The sequence below is a fragment of the Felis catus genome, chromosome A2 (genome assembly GCF_018350175.1).
Source record: "Felis catus isolate Fca126 chromosome A2, F.catus_Fca126_mat1.0, whole genome shotgun sequence".
In the NCBI taxonomy this organism is placed as follows: Eukaryota; Metazoa; Chordata; class Mammalia; order Carnivora; family Felidae; genus Felis; species Felis catus.
Genome location: NC_058369.1, coordinates 17486865 through 17511938, shown reverse-complemented (window position 1 = coordinate 17511938; position 25074 = coordinate 17486865). Strand labels below are relative to the sequence as shown.

General features: G+C 47.4%; 1 long non-coding RNA gene across 3 annotated transcripts in view; it reads right to left on the bottom strand.

The window, feature by feature from the left end:
* The window catches only part of LOC105261359, a 57672-nt gene that overhangs the window by 19470 nt on the left and 13128 nt on the right, over nucleotides 1–25074 (bottom strand). The window lies entirely within an intron of this gene.

Genomic DNA, 25074 nt, shown 5'->3' with positions numbered 1-25074 from the left:
AGCCTATTGCCACAGTCAACTTGCTAAATGTCTAATTAGGTAGACCCATTCTTACCGGAGAGTTTAATGGCTCCTTGTTGCCTATAAAATCAAACTTGAACTCAAGCCCAGGGGCTAAGATATAACCCAAGCCTTTGTCCTATGTTCCTCTTATGCTCCAGTAACAGCCAGTGTTCCATTTCTAGGATGCACCCTGTCCTCTGAGCCTTGCTTCAAAGTTCAGTTGAGAGCTAGTTACCTAAGAATCTTGGGTAAGACAACTCACTAATAAAGTTCGGAGGTAAGAGCGCCTGGGTGGCTCAGTCAGTTGAGTGTCCGGCTCTTGGTTTTGGCTCTGGCCATGATCTCATGATTTCCTGAGATGGAGCCCAGCGTCAGGCTCCATGCTGACGGTGCAGAGCCTGCTTGGGATTCTCTGTCTCCCTCTCTGTACACCTCCCCCACTCACACTGACTCTGTCTCAAAATAAATAAACTAAAAAAAAAATTAGGGGGTAACTGTGTGCAAGCCATGATCCCTTAGTTCCAATAAAAAATTGAGTTCGGGAGCACCTGTCTGGCTCAGTTGATACAGTATATGACTCATTCTTGGGGCTTGTGAGTTTGAACTTAATGGTTAACTGTCCAGTGTCACTCATTTCCCCCAAGGTAAGTAACCGTTGCCACTGGCATTATGACTGTTTCCCTAGCAAAGAGATATAGAATTGTTTTTCATGTTTTAAAACTACATAAATACCTCCATTTTGTGCACATTCTTCTGCATCTCACTTTGGCTTTTACTACTGTGCTTCTCACACCAAACCACATAGGGGCACTTGGCTCCAGGAAGGGCAAAGCTGGAGTCCGGGATGACTCACGGGCCACACCTCTCCAGCCAAGGAAACTGCAGTAAGTCCCTTCTCCCTCCCTGGTGCCTTTCCTCGTAGTTAACAAAGGGCACTTGAAGTAGATACTCCACTGTGGCTACTCTCATCCCAACATTCTGTGACTTGGGTATTTGGATGCCTCAATACCGACTTCAGATCTACTTGGAAGAAGGGCATCCATGGAAGAAGAGCTGTTTCTTTTGCGTGCTCATTCAACAAACATTTCAGTTGTGCTAGGTACTGGGGATGAGGAGGTATATAACAGGCAGACTTTGCTCAAGGAACTCACCAACTAGTGGGGGAAATAGTCACTTCAAGACCAAGAGCCCATGCGAGTGACACTTCATGGAACAGAGGCTAGGAAAAAGGTCTAGAGCAAGTAGAGCTTAAGAGGGATGGAAGGCAGCACGCCTCAGAAGAGGTCATGTTTAAGCCTGATCTTGAGTAGGAGTCTCAGAGACCAGGCATTCCAGGAAGAAGGAATAGAAGGGTGAAACAGCACGTATTACATGAATGTAGATGAGGTAGGGGACAAACTTGGGAGGGTGGGGATGGTGGAGGGGGGAGGACACCAAAAATCTTGGATGTGAAGCTGATGAGTCTGTAAGTTTCAGGATCTCTGAGAGCAGGACTTTTCAGACTTAGCAAAAGAAAGACCTGGGAACTCATTAAAATGCAGATTCTGGTTCCATAGGCCTGAAATGGGGCTTGAGATTCTGTATTTTCTTTTTTAAGAATTTATGTTTTGGGGCACCCAGGTGGCTCTGTCGGTAGAGTGTCCAACTCTTGATATTGGCTCAGGTCAAGATCTCATGGTTCGTGGGTTCAGGCCCCATGTCAGACTCTGTGCTGAGAATGTGGAGCCTGCTTGGGATTCTCTCTCTCCCTCTCTCTGTCGATGCCCCTCCCCTGCTCTCTCTCAAAAAATAAATAAGTTTTAAAAACATATTAAAAAATTATTTTTTAAGTAATCTCTCCACCCAGCATGGGGCTTGAAGTCACAACCTGGAGATCAAGAGTTGCATGCTCTTCCGACTGAGCCAGCCAGGCACCAAGAGACTGCATTTCTATCAACTTCCTGATGCCACAGATCCTGGACCACACTTTGAGAAGGCAGCCTGTGTGAGGCAGTAGTGGCTGAGGCTGGCTGGTTGGTGAGGAATGACAGGGGCAGAAGCCGTGGGCATGGAAGACAAGGGTGCTGGGCACTAGGACGTGGTGGTGGCTGGATGATAGTAAGGGAGAAGGAGAGACCATGATGGTGTCTTGTCTCCTACCTGAGGAACTGGGTAGGCCACTGGCACTTAGAGCAAGAAATACAGGAGGAAAGGAACTATCTGCTTTGGGGAACTTCATAAAGCTGCTGGCCTATATTCTTCATAAATGTCAGTGTCATATAGGACAGAGGGGCTGAGGAACTATTCCAGATTAAAGGAGACTCAAGAGACCTGACAACTAAATGAAGTATGGGATCCTGGACCAAAACAAAAAGAAAGTGCTGTAAAGGACATTTTTGGGACGATTGACAAAACTTCAATATGGACTGTTGATTAGGTTAAAATATTGCCTCAGTGTTGTTTCCTGAATTTGATAATTATATAAAGATATCCTTATTCTCAGCAAATAACACTGCAGTTAAGAAGTATGATGTAGGGGAGTCCCTGGCAGGCTTGACTGGTGGAGCCAACTCTTGATCTCAGGGTTATGAGTTCAAACCCACATTTGGGTGTGGAGCCTACTTAAAAAAAAAAAAAAAAAAAAAAAAGTAAAGGACTGATGTAATTTACTTCCATATGGAATAATAATAAAAAGATGCAAACGTGTGTGTGTGTGTGCACGTAAGAGAGATACAGAGAAGAGAAAGCAAATGGCATAAATGTGAAAAATCAATGACTTTTTTCTTCTTTTTGAGTAAACTCTATGCCCAAGGTGGGGCTTGAACTCACCACCAGGAGATCAAGAGTTGCATGCTCTAACAACTGAGCCAGCCAGATGCCCCCCAAATTAATGACTCTTGATAAAGGATATAAGGGAGTTCTTTGTACCATTTTTGCAACTCTTCTGTAAGTATAAAATTGTTTGAAAACAAAGATTTCAAGAGGTGAGGACTGCGGTATGCAGCTCTTGCGTGAACAGGGCAGATGTGGGCAGATGCTTGGGTGGTCAGGGAATGAACATGAGGGAAATGCGCTGGAGAAATATCCAGGCCGGTGACAGCAACATGTCTCAAACACCCTAATGGCACCGGACACTGACTTGAACAGGTGTAGGAGGGGTGGGTGGGTGCAGGTGGGGGTGAGCCTAGGGAAGCAGCCAGAGGTGGGAGGGCAGGAAGTCAGCACCCCCGGGGCAGGGACAGGGACAGGGATGGGAACACGGATGGGGAAGGGGAGTGGAGCCATGGGCTGGGCCATAGGAGGGCCTGGGAGATAAGAGAAAGTTCTGCAGGCTGGAGCCAGCACGTGGCCAATGACCTTGGTGAACAAAGGCTGCCCACACTAGGGTGGGGGTGGAGGAGCGACAAGGAGGGAGGAAGAAACGTCAGGGGCGAACAGGGTGATCTCCGACAGTTCTCAGCCTCGATGTGACTGTGACCTGGAGGGAGGATTGGGAGTGGGGATGACCTTGATGATTCTCAGATGTTAAGACCTTGGTTGGTCGTTCGGACTGCCAAATGGTGATGCCTGGAAGTCGTGTAAAAGTTCAGTCTAGGGCTCGCTGCTCGCACACTCCCACGTCAGGGGATCTCGCTCTTTCCAGGAGGTAGCCCCTTGCAGTGATGGCCAGAGCGGGTCAGCTCTTTTTCTGGCAAAGGCAGATGACGCCTCCACCCACAGGCGTCCTTTGTTCTCGCATTTCCCCCAGCTGGGCTTGCAGCTGCGACCGCTGCCACAGGCGGGTACGCCACCAGATGGCGGTAGTGCCCCAGCTTAGCCTCCCGTGGCGGCTTCCAGCTTCTCTTCCCCAGAACCAGTAACTGGGAGGAGCTGGGGTCTCCGCAGGAGCTCCCCACCCCACCCTGGCTTCCAGCTGCATTTAAGGGCATTTCGCCTGCCCTGAGTGCAGGCAAAACTGTGGCTGTTCCTTGTTCAGGCTGCAGTTGCCAATGCCTCGTTCAAGCACAAGAGCACCGAAAGTGGAAACAAAAAGGAGGGGTGGGGCTGGATTATCAGTGTATATTTTTATTCTTTTAATAATTATTTCTTTAAGTAGTCTCCAGGCCCAACGTGAGGATTTAAATCACAACCCTGAGATTAAGAGTCATGGGCTGTACGGACTGAGCCAGCCAGGTGCCCCATCAGTGTATATTTTTAATAAATACAGCAAAGTGGTCATTATGGAAGAAACGTCAGATCTTTGTTGGGTTTCTTTCTTTCTTTTTTAAGATTAAAAAAACTTTTTAATGTTTATTTATTTATTTTGAGAGAGAGAGAGAGAGCGCGCGCATGAGCAGGGGAGGAGCAGAGAGACAGGGAGAGAAAGAATTCCAAGCAGGCTCCACACTGCCAGCCAGCACAGAGCCTGAAGTGGGTCTCGAACTCACAGACCATGAAATCATGACCTGAGCCAAAATCAAGAGCCGGACGCTTAACCAACTGAGCCACCCAGGCACCCCAAGACTTTATTATTTTTAAGTAATTTCTATACCCAACATGGGGTTTGAGCTCACTACCCTGAAATCAAGAATCCCTCATTCCACTGACTGAGCCAGCCAGGCGTCCTTTGTTTGGTTTCTTTATATTTCATTCATGGTTTATTTTGGATGACAGAGGGTGGGAATCATCTCGATCTTTTCAATGCCTAAACTCCCCCTTGGACGGTGCCAAGCAATTGCTAGGCCCTAATCAAGAAATAAGAAGGCCTACAGTCCAATTTTGGTTTTATTCCCAACTTGCTGTGTGACTCTGAGCAAAACACTTACCTTCTCTGGATTTTACAGGTCTTTTCTATACAAGATGAGCTTGGGCAATACCCCCAACCCTCCAACCCAGGCCTCCTGTGCCATTCCTGCACACATGTCCTCACCTTTGCTGACACTTCTAGGGAACGCCCTTCTTTGTACACAGAACTCATTATTCTTGTAAAAATGAATAATTATTGAAATCTAAAACTCAATTGATGGGTTAAGCTACAGATTAGACCCAACTGAAGAGAATCCACTGGAGAAATATGTTAAGAAATTATTTAGAACACAGCAGTGGGGCGCCTGGGTGGCTCAGTCAGTTAAGCGTCCGACTTCAGCTCAGGTCACGATCTCGCGGTCCGTGGGTTCAAGCCCCGCGTCAGGCTCTGGGCTGATGGCTCGGAGCCTGGAGCCTGTTTCCGATTCTGTGTCTCCCTCTCTCTCTGCCCCTCCCCCATTCATGCTCTGTCTCTCTCTGTCTCAAAAATAAATAAAGGTTAAAAAAAAAATTTTTTTTTTTTTAGAACACAGCAGTAAAGCATAGACTTTAATACATGTCAAGAGAGCCAAAAGAAGTGGAAAGAGAGAAACAGAGCATAATGAGAAGGTCTAACTGCATCAAATTCGAGTCCCAGGAGGAAACAGTAAGAGAATGGAGGGAAGACAAATTTTAAAGAAAGAATGCCTGCTGAAAAACTTGAATCCACAAAATTGAGAAACTCATAACTCCTAAGCAGAGTAAATGAGAAATCTGCACCTGGGCCCATAACGTGGGCAGAGTAGCAAGGGCACGGGATCTTAAGCACTTGCTGAAGAGAAGGCCAGAGCACTTACACAGGGACAGCGTGGTGGCCGCTCACCAGCAGCAAGTCGGAGACTGAAGCCTTCAGAACACTACGCACAAAGTGCCGAAAGTCTGCCTGAACTAGAAGGATGCAGCTGGCAAAGCCACCTTATAAGAATGAGAGTAAAATAAAGAGAATCACAGATAAATGAGAAGAACGAGTTCTGCACCAAGAGAACTGAACTAGACGAACTTCTAAAGACGACACTTTGGGGTGCCTGGGTGGCCCAGTCTGTTAAGCGTCCAACTTTGGCTCAGGTCATGATATCACGGCTTGTGGGTTCCAACCCCGCATCGGGCTCTGTGCTGACTGCTCAGAGCCTGGAGCCTGCTTCAGATTCTGTGTCTCCCTCTCTGCCCCTCCCCTGCTTGTGCTCTCTCTCAAAAATGAAAAAACATTAAAAAAATTAAAAAATAAATGATATGCTTCCAAAGCACGGGGAAGAATCCAGAAAGAAGGTCAGTAATGCAAGAGGGGACAGGGAACAGGCACAGTGGTAAACCTAATACAGATGCAAGCTCAAACAGACCCTCACTTCACTCTGGTGGGAACAGGGTAGTGGGCAACACTTGCTCACATGTCCCCTCTAGGCCGTGTGCTCCTGGAGACCCGGGACAATGAACGAATAACAGACAAAGTAACTCTGAGGGTGCCCCACAGCATCCTGATACTGCCATTCGAAATCCTTTCAAGCATTTTCCAAACCTATTTGCCCATGGAGAGTCTCATGGGACTTAGGTTCCTGGGGGCTGACTTGAGGGATGCTGGTTTTTCTTCTATGGGTCCATTCTCACTTGAGTCTCACAGAGTGGGATTTACTCCCATTTTCTGGCTGGGAACATTCTAGCTCAGAGAAGTGGGTGAGTTTCTTTTGGTTACTTGGCTAACAAACAGCAGATTCCAAGTCCAAGGACTTTCCTGACTTTCTCTTCATTCAAGCCGCATCCTAAGATGCACACTGCCGAACCCACTTGCAGAGGGTACACTGACCGGTACAGAGTTGGAAGCAAAGGTTTCCAGAGCCACCACCCCCGGAGGTGGGGGGTGAGCTTTGGAGTGAGTGATTGGGACAAAGCTTCGTATTGGATTTTGCAGGCTTCATCCAGGTAACTCCTGCTGCCACCCAAACGGGGAAGTGAGGGCTCAGCCTCCGAGACCCTCTCACCTCTGCCGCTGGTCCCACACACCTCACTGTCAAGGCTTGGTCTCTGGCCACAGGAAGGTGAATGGGACATACAGGTTAGGTGACAGACTTCCACGAACACCAGGGTGAGAAAGCAGCTGGGGAGCCTGCACCCCGAGTGTGCAGGGGACCGTGAGGAAAGAGGCCCACAGAAGAGGACCTGGAAAAAAGTACCCTAAGGCCTGACTCGTTGTCCCCTTCCTGCAAGGTGCTGCCCCCACCCCCCTCCAGGGAGCACAAGGCTCCTGGGATGAGTGGGAGATTGTTTTCAGGGTCCTTTGTAGCATTCTTCACCTATTTTTGTCTTCTTTTTCTGTTAGAGGTCCTTTCACATGGGACACTTCCTTCCTCCTACACAAAGCAACACAGGGTGCTGGGAAGGGCAGGGCTGGTGTTGGCCGGCTCGCTGAGGACGGGACGAGCCACCCCTCTTGGGCCTTCAGTTCTGTGTTGGGGCTTTGGCTTCTTTTTTAAAAATATTTTTTTTTGATATTTGTTTAGTTTTGAGAGAGAGAGAAACAAAGTATGAGCAGGGGAGGGGCAGAGAGAGAGGGAGACACAGAATCCGAAGCAGGCTCAGAAGCCATCTCTGGGCAACAGCAATGTTGCTGAATTCCCATGAGTCTTAATTCCCTAATTTATGCTGGGAAGCTTGCTTTCCCCCTCTTCCCTGGGCTCACGATGGGCCCCGAATGGTTCAGAACAAGGGGAGAAGTTGGGGCACTTGAATCAAGTTTGAAGAACGAGATAAATTGTCCCCTGCACCTGGGTGGAGGACACCCCTCTGGGCTCAGCTTCAAGGATACCATGTCTCTCCCTGGATCCAGCTGGACACACACAGGCTCTTGTTTTCTTCAGAGTTCCAGTTCTAGATGAGTTAACACCGTGATTCATTCAGCTGCCGTCCAGTCTCAGCAATCCTGAGCCCGGGAGACACCCTGTCTCTCCCCTGCTCCCTGCCCCACGCCTACCTTGAGGGCGAGGGCAGCCAGGCCGGCGGAGAGCTGCGGCTCCTCACCTGCCTGGCATTCGTCAGCACCCAAACAACAGGGGAAGAATGATGGGCCTTGGCAGCTGCCGGGCTATCCAGCAGGGCAGGGAAGGTGGCCAGGTGGGGCTGAAACAGGGCGCGGCGACAGGCCTGGGAGCTCCAAGGCCTGCCCAGACACCTGGCTGGCCCAAGAGGCCTGGGTGTGTTGACAAGTGTGGGCTGACCCAAAGCCAGGCTACTGAGCACCCGGTGAGCACAGTCCTTGGTGGGCAACTGAACAAATAAGGCAACGGGGGATGGAAGCCTCTGATTGGTTATTTGCAAGATGCAGATAACAGCAGGGTGGTTTGGGAATGAAATGACTTGATACATATAAGGAACTTAGAAGAGTTCTAGCAAGTGCTCAAAAATGCCAGCTATGAGTCTTATGGGCCCAACACATAGGGCACAGCAGGTTCAGTGTCGGCTCATCTCTTATCCTCCACATAACTAAAAAACAACAGATGAGATCAAGATAGCCACAAAAATCACTGCACCCTGAGTCCTCACGAAACCCTATGAGGTAAATGTCATCATTGAGCCCACTTAGTCGATGGGTAAGCAGTCATGGAGGGGCTGTGACTCACCACGAATCACCAGCTGAAGCTGACACATAGCAAGGAGGTATGGAGTGGCCGCCCAGTGGAGGACCTGGTCCAGCCCGGCTCAGGCAGGGCTGGTGTCTTTCCTTCCTCCGCCCTCTCCCGACACCCACCACCTAAGAAAAGCCTGCTGAGGCAGGTATGAGAATCTGCCTTTCACAGATGGGGAAACATGGCACCGAGAGGTGAGAAGCTGACATTCTTTCCCCAGGTGGCCTCCACCAGACTCTGTCCTCACTCCTGAGCCCATGCCCCACTCGCCCCAGGTCACTTAGGCCTCTCTCACTCCAGGAAACCTTCCCTCCCTGACTCACCTGACTGGGAAGGAACACTCTCACCCTGGGCGCCATTACAGAAGTGCATGGAGCCCCTTCCTTTTTGTGTGACTTTGGTGAACCAGAGAGACTGGGAGTTACTTCCGGAGGGTGTTGGCCAAAGCTAGGAGACTACCAAAAGAATTACTTACAGAAAACTTCATCCAACAGCTATTACTAAGCATCTGCCAAGCATCAGACACATGGGCCCCACCACGGAGAAGCCTCCGTCTGGGGGTTCCTTAACAGGTGGCTTGTTTCGGGTGTTGAGTGTTATGATTTTGGGTGGTGCTATGGTGGCCCAAAGAGGGGACCCAGGTTTTAGATCTTAAGATCAAAAGAGAGAAATTTTTTTTTCTTTTTAACGTTTATTTATTTTATTTTTTTAAAAACTTTTTTTTAATGTTTATTTATTATTGAGAGACAGAGAGACACAGAGGATGAGCAGGGGAGGGGTAGAGAGAGGAGAAGGTGCAGAATCTGAAGTAGGCTCCAGGCTCTGAGCTGTCAGCACAGAGCCCGACGTGGGGTTCGAACTCACAAACTGTGAGATCATGACCTGAGCCGAAGTTGGTCGCCTAACCAACTGAGCCATCCAGGTGCCCCACGTTTATTTATTTTTGAGAGAGAGAGAGAGAGAGAGAGAGAGAGAGACAGAGAGAGAGAGAGAGAGAGAGAGAGAGAGAGAAAGCGCATGGGGGAGGGGCAGAGAGAGAGGAGACAGAGGATCTGAAGCAGGCTCTGCACTGACAGCAGAGAGTCTGATGCAGGGTTCAAACCGGCGAAACTCAAGATCACAGCCTGAGCCAAAGTCAGATGCTTAACTGACTCAGCCACCCACACCCAGACACCCTGAGAGAATTCTTTAATAAACTCCAACTTGCTTCCTTCCATGTGAGAGGGTCTTCACCCTCAAGGGGGTGCTATGTCTCTGCCAAGGTCCCTTCAGTCCTGCTCTCTGCTCACGCAGGGCTACTAGTGTAGAAGAACCACGGCTGTGTCGTGTCTCCATCTGTAAAATGTGCACGCAGTGTGATGGAGAGAAAATGCTTATGAAGCCCCTGGGCACAGAGTTGGCACTCCAAACACAGCTTTATTTCTCAGCACAAATGTTAATTTCCTTTTCAAATGCAAACTGCTCAACCTCCCAAGCAGTTTGGTCTCTGTCTGAAGGTCACAGCCAGGTCTGGTTTTGCCCTGCTGGCCTTTCCAGCCTGTTTCCTGCCTCCCATGCAGCCAACTTGTCGGGCGTTCCTCTCAGCAATTTGCTCAAAGCTTTTTGTCCCTGAATATGCTGTTCCCTTGTGTGAAATGCCTTCCCTCCCCTGCTTTGCACAGCACACTCCTGCCGATCCTTTTCACTTGGTTCAGTTTTCCTCCTCCACAGCTTTCTCAGACTCCCCTGGGCAGCATCAATCACCTCTCCCTCTGCTCTCTCGCGATGGCTTGTCCATGCGATGATTTTGCTTATCCTAACTGCCATTTCTCTGATTCTTTTCCTATTTCTCTGGTTCCCCCTAGTCTTAATAGCTCACCTGAGAGAAACTGAGGTGGATAGAAGACTTGTGTACTTTTTAGGGTATCAGAGCGTGGGGATCAGGATGACCTTCTTGAACCCACAGCTCAGGCAGGGCCCTGTTTGTTGGAATGCTCAAGGTCAGACTTGATGACTCCTCCCAAAACTGGTGCCCCTGGAAGGGCCATATCCTGCCTCTAAGTATCGAGGCTCCCACTGCACTGGGGGTGACCAAGTCCCAGTGAATCCTGCCCATGCACTTGGACAAGGCAAGGCTGGAGGCTTGTGTCTCTATGCCTGGTGCAGAGTGAGGCCTCCTTGGCCAGAAATCCACCTGAATGCCTTTGGCCATCCGAAGTCTTGGATCCTGGCTTTGAGCCCCCATAGGGGCTCTGAGTCTTGGCTAGAAGGATTCTTAGCTCTTTAATTAGGGCTAAACATATATACAGGTCTCTCCACCCACCCAGATTCAGGGCAGGACGCGGAACATCTGGCATCCTCTTTGGCTTCCAGAATCATTGAATACTCTCCTGCTCTGAATCCCACTCCTTCAGATAGAAGCTAGACCTTCACTTCCTCAGCCTCTTTATAGCTGGAGCACCGCAATGACCTGGGCTCTGCTCCATTATTGGCAACTAAGAATCCAGATGGACACAGGCATCGTCCAGATGCAATACCTTGTTCTGGGAAGGCTCCTAGAATGGAGATGAGTCAGAACAGACAATTCTAATAGGGCATCCAGGAAAAGACTACAATGAGGGGAGGCGTCCAGGGCTATGAGAGCATCAGTTTTGGAGACTTGCAGGGAGAGGTCCCGTCTTACTCACTTATTAATTGCCCTGTCCTTCTGACAGTGAGGTGTCCTGTAAGATAAACTGGATTTACTATCTGAAGACTTGAGTTTAAGTCTGTTGTGGCACACTTTAGTTGGTATCTTGGGCAAACTGCCACATCCTCAGAACCTCTGTTTTCTTATCCTCACCTTGAAGGATGTGGGAAGGTTAAACAAGGCAATGTGTGCAAAAGAGCTTTGAAAGTGGTCCAGCACTGCATAAATTGTCACTTTTTCTTTTTTTTATAGTGCATTTCATAGGTTCTGGCACACTGTTGGCACCTGAAAGTTTTTACTGAATGGACAAGTGAACAAACAAATAGATGATCAGACGGATAGCAGGCACGCAGGAAATGCTTAAAAATAAAACATAGGGCACCTGGGTGGCTCAGTCGGTTGAGTGTCCAACTTTGGATTTCAGCTCAGGCCATGATCTCATGGTTTGTGTGATTGAGCCCCACATCAGGCTCTGTGCTGACAACATAGAGCCTGCTTGGAATCTCTCCCCTCCCCCCTCCGCCACTCTCCCCTGCTCTCTCTCTCTCTCAAAATAAATAAACTTTAAAAATAAAAATAAAAGTAAAACGTGAACAAGAAAAGTGTCACTTTTGGCACATGTATTATCAGTTAAGGAGCCATGAACTTCACATACACTCTTTCACTTTTCACGGTAACCTTGGGAGATGATTATTACCAATTGATCGATGAGGAAACTGAGGCCCAGAGATGTTAAGTAACTTGCCTAAGGTCACACAGCGAGTAGGTGGCAGAGCTGGGATTCATACTCTAAGAACGTCCACTTGCTATAATCTTTTCCACACTACAGCAAATGCCCAGGCATTTCCCAACAGTTTGGCCTAAGTCCCCCAACCTTTCATTAGTACATAAAAATGTAACTTTAGACCATCGCTTTGATGCACCTCTTTAACTCCTGGTGTGAGGCCACTGTTTGACTTGGCAGATCTGGGGAGCCAGTCAAAGATAGCAGTTCCTGAGAAGCTGTTTCCCTGAAAGGGTCCTTGTTTCCACCTTCCCTGGTGCCAGGAGCAAAGTCTTTCCAGTTCTCTGAATCCCTCTGACCAGGGAGGGGTCCTTAGCACCAATGATTTTCACAGCAGGTACCCCCCCCCATGTCTTCCTATTATCCCTAGAGACTGGCAGAATGCAAAGCATCACCCCCACTGTAGGTAAAGGGCCTGAAGTCACAAGCCTACACAGGAGCACAAACCCAGATCTTTGGGCTCTGAATTTAGGACCCTCTCTACCAAATGATTTGGCCTAAGATTTTTTTTTTAATGTTTGTTTATTTATTTTTGTGGGGGGGGAGGGGCAGAGAGAGAGGGAGGGAGAGAGAATCACAAGCAGGCTCCACACTGTCAGCACAGAGCCCGGCACAGGGCTCGACTGCACGAATCATGAGATTATGACCTGAGCTGAAATCAAGACTCAGATGCTTCACCGACTGAGCCACCCAGGTGCCTATTGGCCTAAGATTTGAATCCAGAAACTGGCTGGACACAGGAGAGGTTTACTGGAACTGGAGAGGGGAACTGGCTCGGGACAAAGGGCCCTCAACAGCCTTTGCTCTATCGATTCCTCTAGGGCCCTTTCAAGGGACAGTGTATGTGTGCAGGTTAACAGCTTTGGCGCCATGTGGTAGATGGAAGAGCTTGGAAGTGGAGCAGGAAGAATACTTTCCTGCACAGCAGCCGGGATGTCTCTGAGATATAAGGAACGGAGCCTAGGTGCTTTAGACGCGAAGACTTCCAAGCCAGGGGAGCTGACTGGCAGCAAAGAATCAGGGGGCTTTGGGGTAGAAAACCAGCGTCTGGGTCCTCAGTTTGTTCTAACTGCTGTGCACACCGAGGATGCTACTTTGGGACCAGACAGTGCGTCATCCACAGGGACACTGCAGGCCCAGTGATGCACAGGAGGGATGAGAAGCCCCAGGACTTTCAAGAGATCTGGGTCAATCCTGTTTTCATTCTCTTCCCAGCTGGCTGCTTTGAGCAATTTAATTTAACTGAAAGGCAAAAGCCTTTATTCCCCAACCCTCAATCCAGGCATAACTTTTGGGGTAACGAGGGGGAGGGTGATGACAGTGGGTAAGGTGAGGCCACAGGGTGGAGGGGCCCGGGGAGGGCTCTGAGTTTGGTCTCAACTGGTTAGCTTCTGGTAGGAGAGGCTGGGTTCTCCTGTTAGCCCTTTGGAATCAATCCCTTGCCTCATACCTCTAGTGGCATTGGCTACAGACACCCGGAGGAGTGGGGAAGAGTCTTGGTGAATTAGGGTTTATCTTTAAAAACAGCATTTGAAAACACATGTCCACACAAGGGCTTGCACATGAATGTTCATAGCAGCATTGTTCACAATACCAAAAACAACTTTAGCTCTCATCACGGATGAGTGGATAAACCACCGTGATACACCCATAGGATGGAACACTACTCGTCAGTGAAGAGGGATGATTTCCTGACACGTGCTACAACACGGATGAACCTCAAAACCGTTATGCTGACTGAAAGAAGCCAAACACAAAAGACCACATACTGCATGAGTCCATATGAATGACCTTTCTAGAAGAGGCAAAACTTAGATACAGAAAGCAGACCAGTGGTTGCCTGGAGCTTGGAGTGGGTTTGGGGCCTGACCACAGATGGGCCCCAGGGAACTTTGTGGGGTGGTGAGAATGTTCTAAAACTGTATTATGGAGATGGTTGCACAATTCTGTAAACTCATCAAGCATTTAAAATGGGTGAATTAAAAAAAAAAATGGGTGAATTTTGTGGCAGGTCAAGTATGTGTCAACAAATACCTGAAGTCTTTTGCTTCTGAAAAGTCTGTCCCAGAGCTTCCCTATGTGCCAGGCTGGGAGTAGAGGGCACAACCCCACCCCCTCCTCCTCACAAAGGAAATGAGGGCTGTGGAAACTTTGTCTCACACAGTGGTTCTCAAAGTGTGGCCTCTGGGCCGCCCGCAGCAGCCGCCCCTAAAGGCTTGTTAGAAATGCACATCTCAGGACCTGGCTCAGAACTGCTGAATCAGAGGCTCTGGTGATGAAGTCCAGCGACTGGGGCTTGAACAACCCTCCAGGGGAGTGAGGATCATGGTCTGATGGAAGGGGAATGGACAGCAGGAAGGTCATCTATGTTGAGCACTCACCGCGGGCAGCCAGCCGACCGACAAGCCCTGAGTCACACCATCCTCACAGCAACTGTGTGATGTCAGTGGTATTATCAACCATGTTTTATTTGTGGACGAAGAAACCAAGCTTCAGACAGGCTGAGAGACTTGTCCGTTAATAAGGGGGCGGGGCTGGGATCTAACACTCAACTTTCTGACTTGAAACACGCCTGCTCCATCACCCCATAGACCTTGTGAATGTGAGCAAGATTCACGGTGTCTGAAAGCCCAGAGACGGGACAGGAGACTTACAATAAATACAGCCCCCTCAGGTTCTATCTTGGAACAAAGCGTGGGTACAAAGAAATAAACAAGAAGCGTAGCACTCAACATGCCCGGTATTTTTTCCTCAAGGCTGAGGCAGCCGGCTTTGTTTAAGGTTATATTGTTTACTCCCAGGGGACAAGAGGGTGGGGGAGTTTAGAATTAGCTGCTTGGACAGAAGCCCAGGAGGTCCTAGCTCAGTTCCTTGGGAGCCTGGAATGTAAAGGGCTGGGGATGCAGAGGGAGGGGAACCTAGGGATCTTGCTCAGAAAGTAGGAGAGCCGCGGGGGACCCGGGAGGGTGGGTCTGTGGTTTCCAGATGCACGGATGACATAACGTCTGCCTGCCCTGCATACGCCAGTCCTGCTCAGAGTGGCCTTCCAAGTGCATCAGGGACAGAGGCCCTTCCCCAGCTTTAGCCTGCTTCTTAGGGGTTAGGCTGTGTCCTGGAGCTGCTCAGGAAACTGAGACTGACCCATCTGGCCTCCCTGCTTAAACCCAGCACTGCCAGAAGCTAGGCTCGATGCCATATGTGTCGGGGAGGGGGTGGTGTCACTTTGTCACTTCTTTTGGTCATTCAGCACTGGCTGCTGCTGTCTGGTTGCCTTGCCTGGCTTTCCCACACAAGATTCACACTCACTGCTTTGCCCACCACGGTCACCATTGACCGTCAGCCTTGATCAAACAGAGAAGCTCTTCTAGCCCAACTGAGGGAAGGGACTTACCCTAAATGAAGGCAGAGCCAATACCGGAGTGCAGAACTCCTGGCTGTGGAGCTATTTCATGCTCATAATCCCTATCGCTCATGTAATTTCATCATATACCAAGTACTTCCATGTGGTATCTTCCTTGACTCTCTCACTAACCCTGTGACATGGAGGGTTTATGACTGCTTGATTTATACATGAGCAGCTTGGGGTTTACAGAGTTTAACTGACTTGCTCCAGATCACCAACTGGTAAGTGACAAAGCCAGTGCTCATGCCAGATGCTTGGGCCCCAAGTTATTTGCTTAGCTCTTCATTCTTGATGATATGAGCAAGACTCCCTAGTGCCTAGGGCTCGGGGAGGAGCCAGAGGAATCATGTTAACCACAGGCCCATCAGGATCTATCTTGGAACGAAGTGTGGGTATTTGTCTTGCCTGTCGGCCGAACAGGATTCTCTAAATTAAGCAGCTGTGTGTGTGTGTGTGTGTGTGTGTGTGTGTGTGTGTGTGGTGGCGGGGAGGGGGTTAGTGCTGGCTAATTCAGTTGGTAGAGCATGCAACTCTTGATCTTGGGGTTGTGAGTTCAAGCCCCATGTTGGGCATAGAGCTTCCTTAAAAAAGTAAAATAAAATAAAATAAAATAAAATAAAACAAAAAGAGCAGGTAGGTCCCCAGCTTGAGCAAGTGACCTGGGCAAGAGCTGCTTCTGATGGTTGAAAATAGGGCTAGTGACTGACCTGCCTCATAGGTCCATGGGCAGCCTGGAAACAGCTTTCTGCTCCTGCCCACTGTGTTCTTGCCATCAGTCTTTTCTGCATTTTGCATGTTGTGGATGACAAAACACACAAGCTGTCATGGTCAACCTACTCCCCCCTCCAATTGAGCCCAAATATGATGATGAGGATGAGGATGATGATGATGATGATGATATGGCCCTTGATTCCATTTGCTAAGGGCGTACAAGGTTCTGCTACCTTTTATACATCTAGAGGCCTCACAGTTCCTAATGAAGGAGCCACGACTAGAGCCCAAATACAGGGTGACTTTGGAGTGCAAAACATTATACTTCTCTCCCATGCTTTTAAGGAAGGATGTGGAGCACACCCGTGGGTCTCAGGTCTGGGACAGGAGGGTACAGAACCTGGTTGCTGCTTAATGCCTTGTGGGATCTCAGCCATGTTCTGTGGGGCAGGGTCTTCCTTCCATACATAGGTTGTTAACTGTTCTCACCTGGATGCTCTGGAGAGCCAAACCAGGCTGCCATGTCCCTTTCTGCAGGCTAGATCCTGGACACGAGTGCCAATTGTCTGGGATTCCCCACTGACATCAGTGCCGATCTCTGGCTGCGTTCTGGGGTGATGTGTGCCAGGAGAAATGCCTGGAGGTGGCTTTCACCCAACCGGCTTGAGCAGGGAGGGGAGTGGCTAGTCATGATGAAAGAGTCAGATGTGTGTTTTGAGCTTGGTGTCAGACTTCCTCAGTTCATCTCCTCTGACTTAACTGCCCCTTATTTTAAATTAAATTAATTTCAATTAATTAGTTAATTTATTTATTTAATTGAGTAAATTTGATGTGTAGCATTGTGTAAGTTGAAGGTGTGCAATGTGTTAGTTTGATACATTTATACATTGATACATTGATACATTTATATGCCATAATATAGGCCCATTGTACAGCAAGGCAAAAGGACCCACAGGGACCACCCAGCTGAATGCACACAGGCTCATTAAGGGACCTACCTCGAAATAGCCATAGACCCTAACTGACCAGTTACAACCAGGCACAGTTCCTAAGATTACGAAAAAAACCGGAACCTTCCTCAGGTCCTCATGCTTCCTCACTCTACCCTATAACTGTGGCCCCTCATCACTGCCTCCTTGCAGACAGTCTCTCCTTTGCTGTCCTGCCCATTGCTCCATTATGGTGTATTCAGTATACTTCTATCTCTTCTGTTCTGCCTTGGGTGAATTCTTTCACTGCCTGCACCACCGGTCTGGAGCACCCCACGTTTGGTAGCCCCCCACCATCCAATTCGGGATACCCTATATCCATGTCATGATATTTATCATATTACATAATTAAAGTACAATGTCATTGTCTATATCCATTGTACTGTGCTTACCTGCCCCTTGCAATGGACTTTCCAGGCCAAGAAAGGGTGCTGACCCAAAGCTATATCCCTTCTCTGTCTAGAGAACACACAATCCACCCATTCCTGCCCAACGGACAGATGGAGTCTGGGTCCAAGGCTTCAAAAAGGCAAAAGCTATGTCATAGCCATGTGGAAGACCCATGTGAGCCCTTTCATTTGTAGAGAGAAACTGAGGCACTGACAGAAGAAGGATTCAGAATGTGAATGTTGAAGCATTAAGAAAAGCTCCAGTTATGCTCAAGGCAAGGATGCTCATAAAATGTGTATTTTTATAAAAAGTGTTAAATACATTCTGATGTAATTGAGTGGGGGTCAGGGGTTGGGGGTGGGGATTAGGCATTAAAGAATAAAAAAAAAGGAAGTGTGAAATGGGGTATTACTCAGCCTTAAGAAGAAATGCAAGTCTGCAAGAAGACATGCTACAACATGGTTGAACCTTGAAGACATCAAGCTAAGTGAAATAAGCCAGTCACAAAAGGACAGAATGGACAAATTCACAGAGACAGAAAGAACACTGGTTACCAAGAGCTTGGGGACAGGGAGGAATGGGGAGCTAATGTTCAATGGATAGAGAGTTTGGGATGATGAAAAGTTCTAGAGATGGATAGTGGTGTTGGTTGCACAAAAATGGGAATGTACTTAATGTCATTGAACTGTACACTTAACAAAAAAGATTAAAATGATAAATTTTATGTTATGTATATTTCACCACAACTTAAAGTGTTAAGAGAGTTTAATGCTTGAATCCAAACTCTACTACCAAGGATCCTTGGGAAAATAAACTGTTACTTCATCAGGTAAGTTTGTTAAGTAAAATGCTGCTCAGTACTTGTGTGAAATCCTACCTCTCATGAGACTTGGCACTGTAATATTGTGATTTATAATAAATATATGTTTGGTCTTCATCCCCGTTCCTGGCACAGAGCTCTTAAAACCCTTGGAATTTCCTAGGAGATAAGAATGTAAAGGTGTCTTAGTATTCAAAATCTATAAAGAAGTTATCAAACTCAACACCCAAAAAACAAATAATCCAGTGAAGAAATGGGCAGAAGACATGAATACATACTTTTCCAAGGAAGACATCCAGATGGCTAACAGACACATGAAAAGATGCTCAACATCATCATCAGGGAAATACAAATCAAAACCACAATGAGATATCACCTCACACCTGTCAGAATGGCTAAAATTGACAACTCAGGCAATGACAGATGTTGACAAGGACGAGGAGAAACGAGAACCCTCTTCCACTATTGGTGGAAATGCAAACTGGTGTAGCTACTCTGGAAAACAGCATGGAGGTTCCTCACGAAACTAAAACTAGAACTACCCTACGACCCAGAAATTGCACTACTAGGTATTTGCCCAAAGGATGCAGGAGTACTGTTTTGAAGGGGCACATGGACCCCAATGTTTATAGCAGCATTATCAACAATAGCCAAAGTATGGAAAGAGCTCAAATGTCCACCAACATGTGAATGGATAAAGAAGATATGGTATATATGTATATACATACAATGGAGTATTACTTGGTGATCAACAGGAATGAAATCTTGCCATTTGCAACAACATGGATGGAACTAGAGTGTATTATGCTTAGTAAAATTAGCCAGAGAAAGACAAATATCATATGACTTCACTCATATGTAGAATTTAAAATACAAAACAGATGAACATAAGGGAAGGGAAGCAAAAATAATATAAAAACAGGGAGGGGGACAAAACAGAAGAGACTCTTAAATACAGAGAACAAAATGAGGGTTGCTGGACAGGTTGTGGGTGGGGAGATGGGCTAAATGGGCAAGGGGCATTAAGGAAGACACTTGTTGGGATGAGCACTGGGTGTTATACATAGGGGATGAAACACTGGAATCTACTCCTGAAATAATTATTGCACTATATGCTAACTAACTTGGATGTAAATTAAAAAAATAAAAAGAATTGAAAGGTCTCTTGATATTGATAACAAACTACAGTCAACTATACCTGAGTTTATGTTAACAAAGTGCTTTTGGGGAGCACCTAAGAATGGGGGCTAGTTGCCAGGAAAATCAACCATGTGATTAAGTTGGAACTTTCAGGCCCACCTCCTGACATCTGGAAGGAGGAGAGGGGCTGGAGGTTGAATCAATGGCCAGCTGCCAATGATTTAATCCACAGTGCCTCTCCTCTGTCATGAAGCCTCCATAAAAACCCAAGAAAAGGATGCGGTTTGAAGAGCTTTTAGGCTGGTGAACACGTGGAGGTGGTGGGAAAGTGGTACCCTCAGAGAGAGCCTAGAGGCTCTGAGCCTCTTCCCTTATACCCTGTCTGATACATCCCCTCTGGGTGTTTGTAAGTTACATCCTTTTATGATAAACCAGTCATCTAGGAAGTAAAATGTTTCTTAGAGTTCTGTGAACGGCATTAGCAAAGTAATTACATCTAAGGAAGAGGTAGTTGGAACCTCCAATCTGTAGCTAGTAAGTTAGAAGAGCACGGATCACAATCTGGATGTGCAAATGGTGTCCAAAGAAGGTAAGGTGAATTGTAGGACACCCATCTGGTGTTGGGGAATTGCTTGATGGTATGGGGAGAAAATACATACTGCAACTCGTGTCAGAGTCAGAACACTAAAACAGGATGAGGTCTATTGACAGATATGATTTGACTAATTTACTCAGCATGTATGTACTGTGGTGTATCCTATGAGGAACACAGAGCTCGATGAAGGCTGTTTGGGGATGAGGACCCAGAAGGGGTCCCACTGGACCAGCCAAGAGGGTCCTTGGCTTTGCACAAGGTGGATATCAAAGAGCCGAGAGGAAGTTAGAGGAGAGTTTATTGAAGACATAGAGAATCTAGAAACAGAGCATCTGGGAGACTTGGAAAGAAAAGTGAGTCTTGGTTTTGCTTGGGGCCTGAGGGTTTTTTTTTTTTGTTTTTTTTTAAGTTTATTTTAGTTTTTTAGTAATTTGTACACCTAAGATGGGGCTCAAACTCAGAACCCCGAGATCAAGAATCTCAAGCTCAGGGCTCCTGGCTGGCTCAGCTGTGACTCTTGATCTCAGGGTTATAAATTTGAGCCCCATCTTGGGTGCAGAGATTATTTAAAAATAAAATATTAAAAGAGAAAAGAAAAGAGTCACATGCTCTTTCAGACTGAGCCAGCCAGGTGCCCTGGGCCTGGGGTTTTTATTGAGGATGGTGGTCTTCTCAGTAATCCAGGAACAAAGACAAGTGTTTAGGTGTCCTCCATAAATCACTCATGCTCTGGACCAGGGGTCTTGATGAGTCAGTGGTTTTGGAAAATGGTTAGTGACAGGACCATTTCCAGGCACTCCTAAGATGTTATCTATCGTGCTGGAAGACTCACTAAATCCTTGACCTTTACAAAGAGGACAAACATTATCTGTTCTATAAGGTATGTGGAAGGTGGAGGTGTAAGTCCTAGTAAGAATGGAAGCAGGAAAAGGAGGGAATAAAGCAATTTTTCATGGGGTCCCTTTAGTTTCTCTGTTTCAGGCTGGGGGTTACTAACATTTTATTGGTTTTGTTTAATTAAAGTATAGTTTACATACAGTAAAATACAGGTCAATTAATTTTACCTACATATACATACAGTTAACCACTACCAAGATCAAAAAAAATTCTCACCACTAACCCAGATCAAGAAAGTTCACCACCCTAGAAAATTCCCTGAAGCATCTCCACCCTAGGCAATGATCTCTCCCAGAGGTGATTATTGTTCCAACTTCTATCACCATAGGTTAGTTCTGCCTGTTCTGAATGCTATATAAATGGAATCACTTATTATTGTATTTATCAACTCCTCTGTGTCCACTTCTCTCATTCAATGTAATATTTTTGTGATTTACCTATGTTAGTGCATGTCCCAGTAGTGTTTGTTTGTTTGTTTGTTTGTTTAGAGAGAGTGTGTGTGTGAGTGGGGGAGGGGGGCAGAATGAGAGAGAGAGAGAGAGAGAGAGAGAGAGAGAGAGAGAGAGAGAGAGAGAGAATCCTAAGCAGGCTCTATGCTCAGCATGGAACCCAATGCAGGGCTCAATCCCACAACCCTGGGATCACAATCTAAGCTGAAATCAAGAGTTAAGACACTCAACCGACCGAGCCACCCAGGTGTTCTGTAAGTTATTTTTTAAATTGTTGTGCAGTGTTCTGTTTATAACTATATCTGTTTGTCTATCTATTCCTTTGTGGATTTTAGGTAAGTTCTAGTTTGGGTTTGTTATGGATGAAGATGCTCTGAACATTTTTTGTAAGTTTTTTTTTTTTAGTAATCTCTATACCCAACGTGGGGCTCAAACTCACGACCCAGAGATTAAGAGTCTTGTGCTCTTCCGACTGAACCAGCCAGGCGCCCCTCTGAACATTTTTGTACAAGTCTGTTTGGGGCACATGCATCTATTTCTCTGAAGTGTGTGCTTGGGAGAAGAATGGCTGGATCATAGAGGAGTTGTATGGTGGATATTATTAGAATCTAATAGAGTTTAGTTCATAGACACTTCCTGCTTTTTCTCCCAGTTGGTATGCACCTCCCTGCCAGCTCCTAGCATTGCATTTGTTTTTCTCTGCTGGCATTCAGTTTGTCTTTGTTATATTATGGACAAGCCATTCACATGTTCATTTGCATAATGTACATTTCTTGAATGCTAACTATGCACGTGGCACTTGGTACACTGGCTGTGTGAATACAGTCATGAATAAGACATCCATCCCAAGGAGTCTACAGCAGCTAATAGGGGAGGTTATAAAAATAAATAATCATAATACAAAGATGTTAAGTGGCCAAACTAAGGTTGAGATAAAGCATTATAAGAGTTCAGAGATGAGAAACATAATGTCCAATGGGCACTTAGAATAGCTTCACAGAGGAGACAACATTTGGGTTCAGTGCTGATGGAGAAAAGTCAACTAAAACATGTTCAGGAGGTGCCAGTGTGGCTCTGTCTATTGAGCATCCAACTCTTGGTTTTGCCTCCCGTCATGATCCCAGGGTCATGAGATGGAGCCCCACATCGGGGTCCACTCTGAGCGTGGTGCCTGCTTAAGATTCTCTCTCTCTCTCTCTCTCTCTCTCTCTCCCTGTCTCTTTCTCGGGGCGCCTGGGTGGCTTAGTCAGTTAAGCGTCTGACTCTTGATTTCGGCTCAGGTAATAATTGATGGAGTTTCTGGGTGTTGGTGGGGTTCGGAGCTGAAGGCCAAGAAAGAATTCTTGAAGACGTCTTTGGTGCAAAAAGATGATTTTATTAAAGCACAGGGACAGGGCCCGTGGGCAGGAAGAGCAGCACTGGGATTGTACAGTGATTGTTTATATACTGTGGAGTTGGGGGAGGTAAAGTCAAGAGAAGGTTTCTTAAAGGGATTTTCCTGTGCTAAAGAGGGTTTACAGATTACTGGAGGCCTAGCTATTGTCAAGCTAAGGTTGTTTTTCCTTCTAGCAAAGTATTATCAGTAAGATAGCAGGGAGTTCCTGGAGATTAGGCTATTGATAAGATTGCCTTTTTCTTGTAATATTACTAACATATTTGTAAACTGATGGAAACTGTTTAACTGTTTGTTTTCTGTCCTTTCCTTTGTTCTTGGGCAGCCAGGAGTGTCTGAGGAATATCACACATGTCCCATCTTGTGTATGTGTTGGGCGGGGTATGCTAGTTTGTGCCTGGCCCTCTGCTTGCCTTATGGTCCTTCACCAATGATCTCACCGTTCATGAGTTTGAGCCCCACATTGGGCTCTGCGCTGACAGCATGGAGCCTGCTTGGGATTTCTCTCTCTCTGTCTCTTCCCCTCCCTGGCTTGCTCTCTCTCTCTCTCTCTCTCTCTCTCGCTCTCTCAAAAAAAATACCTCTCTCTGCCCCTCTCCCCTGCTCTCTCTCTTTCCAAAATTAAAAAACAAAAACAAAAACATAAAACATGTTCAGAATGTAGTATAAGGGGTGGGCAGGGTTGAGCTTTCTGGATGGAGGGCACAATGCAGGCCAAAGCAGGATCTGTCAACGTTTGGAGTGTGTGACCCCTTAAGCTCATGACGACAGAGCCCACGCTGGTCTAGCAGGCTCACTGCCGTATCCCTAGTGTCTGGCCAGGGCTGGCACACAGAAGGTACTCAATCAAAATGTATTTCTTTGAACAGTGAGTGGTTCAACTTGGCTGCAGCAGAGGGAGCTTGGAAAGAGTCAGTGGGGAGAAGGATAATGTCTTAGTTATCCACTGCTGTGCAACAAATTACCTCCAAACTTAGTGGCTTAATTCAACAAGAAATATTTATTATCTCTCACAGTTTCTGTGGATCAGGAATTCGAGAATGGTTTGGCCAGTCAGTTCTGGCCTGGGGTCTCAAGCCCTGCAAGCTTGTGTTGCCGGGGCCACAGTCATCTGTGGGCCTGACTGAGGCTGGGGGACCCCCGTGGGCCATGGCTCACTTGCACGCGTGGCAGGTTGGTGCTGGCTTTGAGAGCAGACCTCACTTCCTCCCTGCAGCGGCTTCTCCACAGCGCTGCTCGAGTGTCCTAAGGGTATGGTCACCAACGTCCCCCAGAGTGAGCCCTTCCAGAGGAAGGAGCCAGGAGGAAGCTGTAACCTTTTTATCGCTTGGCCTCCCAGTCAGAGCATCACTTCTGCCACATTCTATGCATTAGAAGCAAGTCACTAAGTCTGGCCCACATTCAAGGGGAGGGGAATTCGGCTCTACCTTTGAAAGGAAAACATCTCAAAGGAATTTTTGGATATATTGTACATCACCATGGTGATGGTGGGAAGATTTGTCTGCTCAGAACTCATGGGCTCTTAGGGCCGAGTGGGACGCTGAGGGACCCAGCCTCCTCGGGGGATCCAGCAGTCCTGCCCTGCTGTTATCTACCCAGTGGACCCTGAGCCCTGACAGCAGGTGAGGCAGTAAAATTAAAAAAAAATGAACAAGAAACAAGCACTGCGCACTGTGGAGAACTCAGAAGTGGCTCAGACCAGGGCAGGGAGCACTTAACTCTCTGGGAAGAAGATAACTGGAGGACACAAAAGCTCCTTCCCCAGGAGAGTCAGGGAAGGCCTCCCAGGGGTGGCCTCTGAGCTGTGTTCTTCCAAAGCTTCTACCCAGCTCACAAGTGTGGTGCTGGGTACACCCACGGAAGGTTAAACATGCACAGCCTGCCTGCTTAGAGAGTGTCAGAGGCCTGGAGGGGCCTCCACCGACCATGGCAACAGACACTGTCCCTGCCCCACATATGCTGAGACCTTCTGAGGCCACTCACTGTTGGCATCCAGCCTTTCAGATGGGTACAGATTTTCCCAAGAGAGAACCGTGAGCCCTTCTGGGCAGTAAGTACCCTGGAGGTTGTGTGTGTGCCTCCTTTACCCATCTTCCCCCTTCAAAGGTCCTTCACCGTGGGGTGCCTGGGTGGCTCAGTTGGTTCAGCGCCAGACTCTTGATTTTGGCTGAGGTTGTGATCTCACGGTTTGTGAGTTCCAGCCTCGAATCGATTGGTTGGGATTCTCTCTCTTTCTGCCCTTCCCCCCACCCATGTTCTCTCTTTCTCTCTCTCTCTAAAATAAATAAGCTTAAAAAAAAAAAAAAGGTCCTTCACTGTGTTGGAGTCCTCTCTCCCTCTCTGTTCCCGCTTCTCTGATGGTGCTTGCCCTGCATGCGCCTCGCCATTTCTTAGCTTCTTGACTCTGCATCTGAG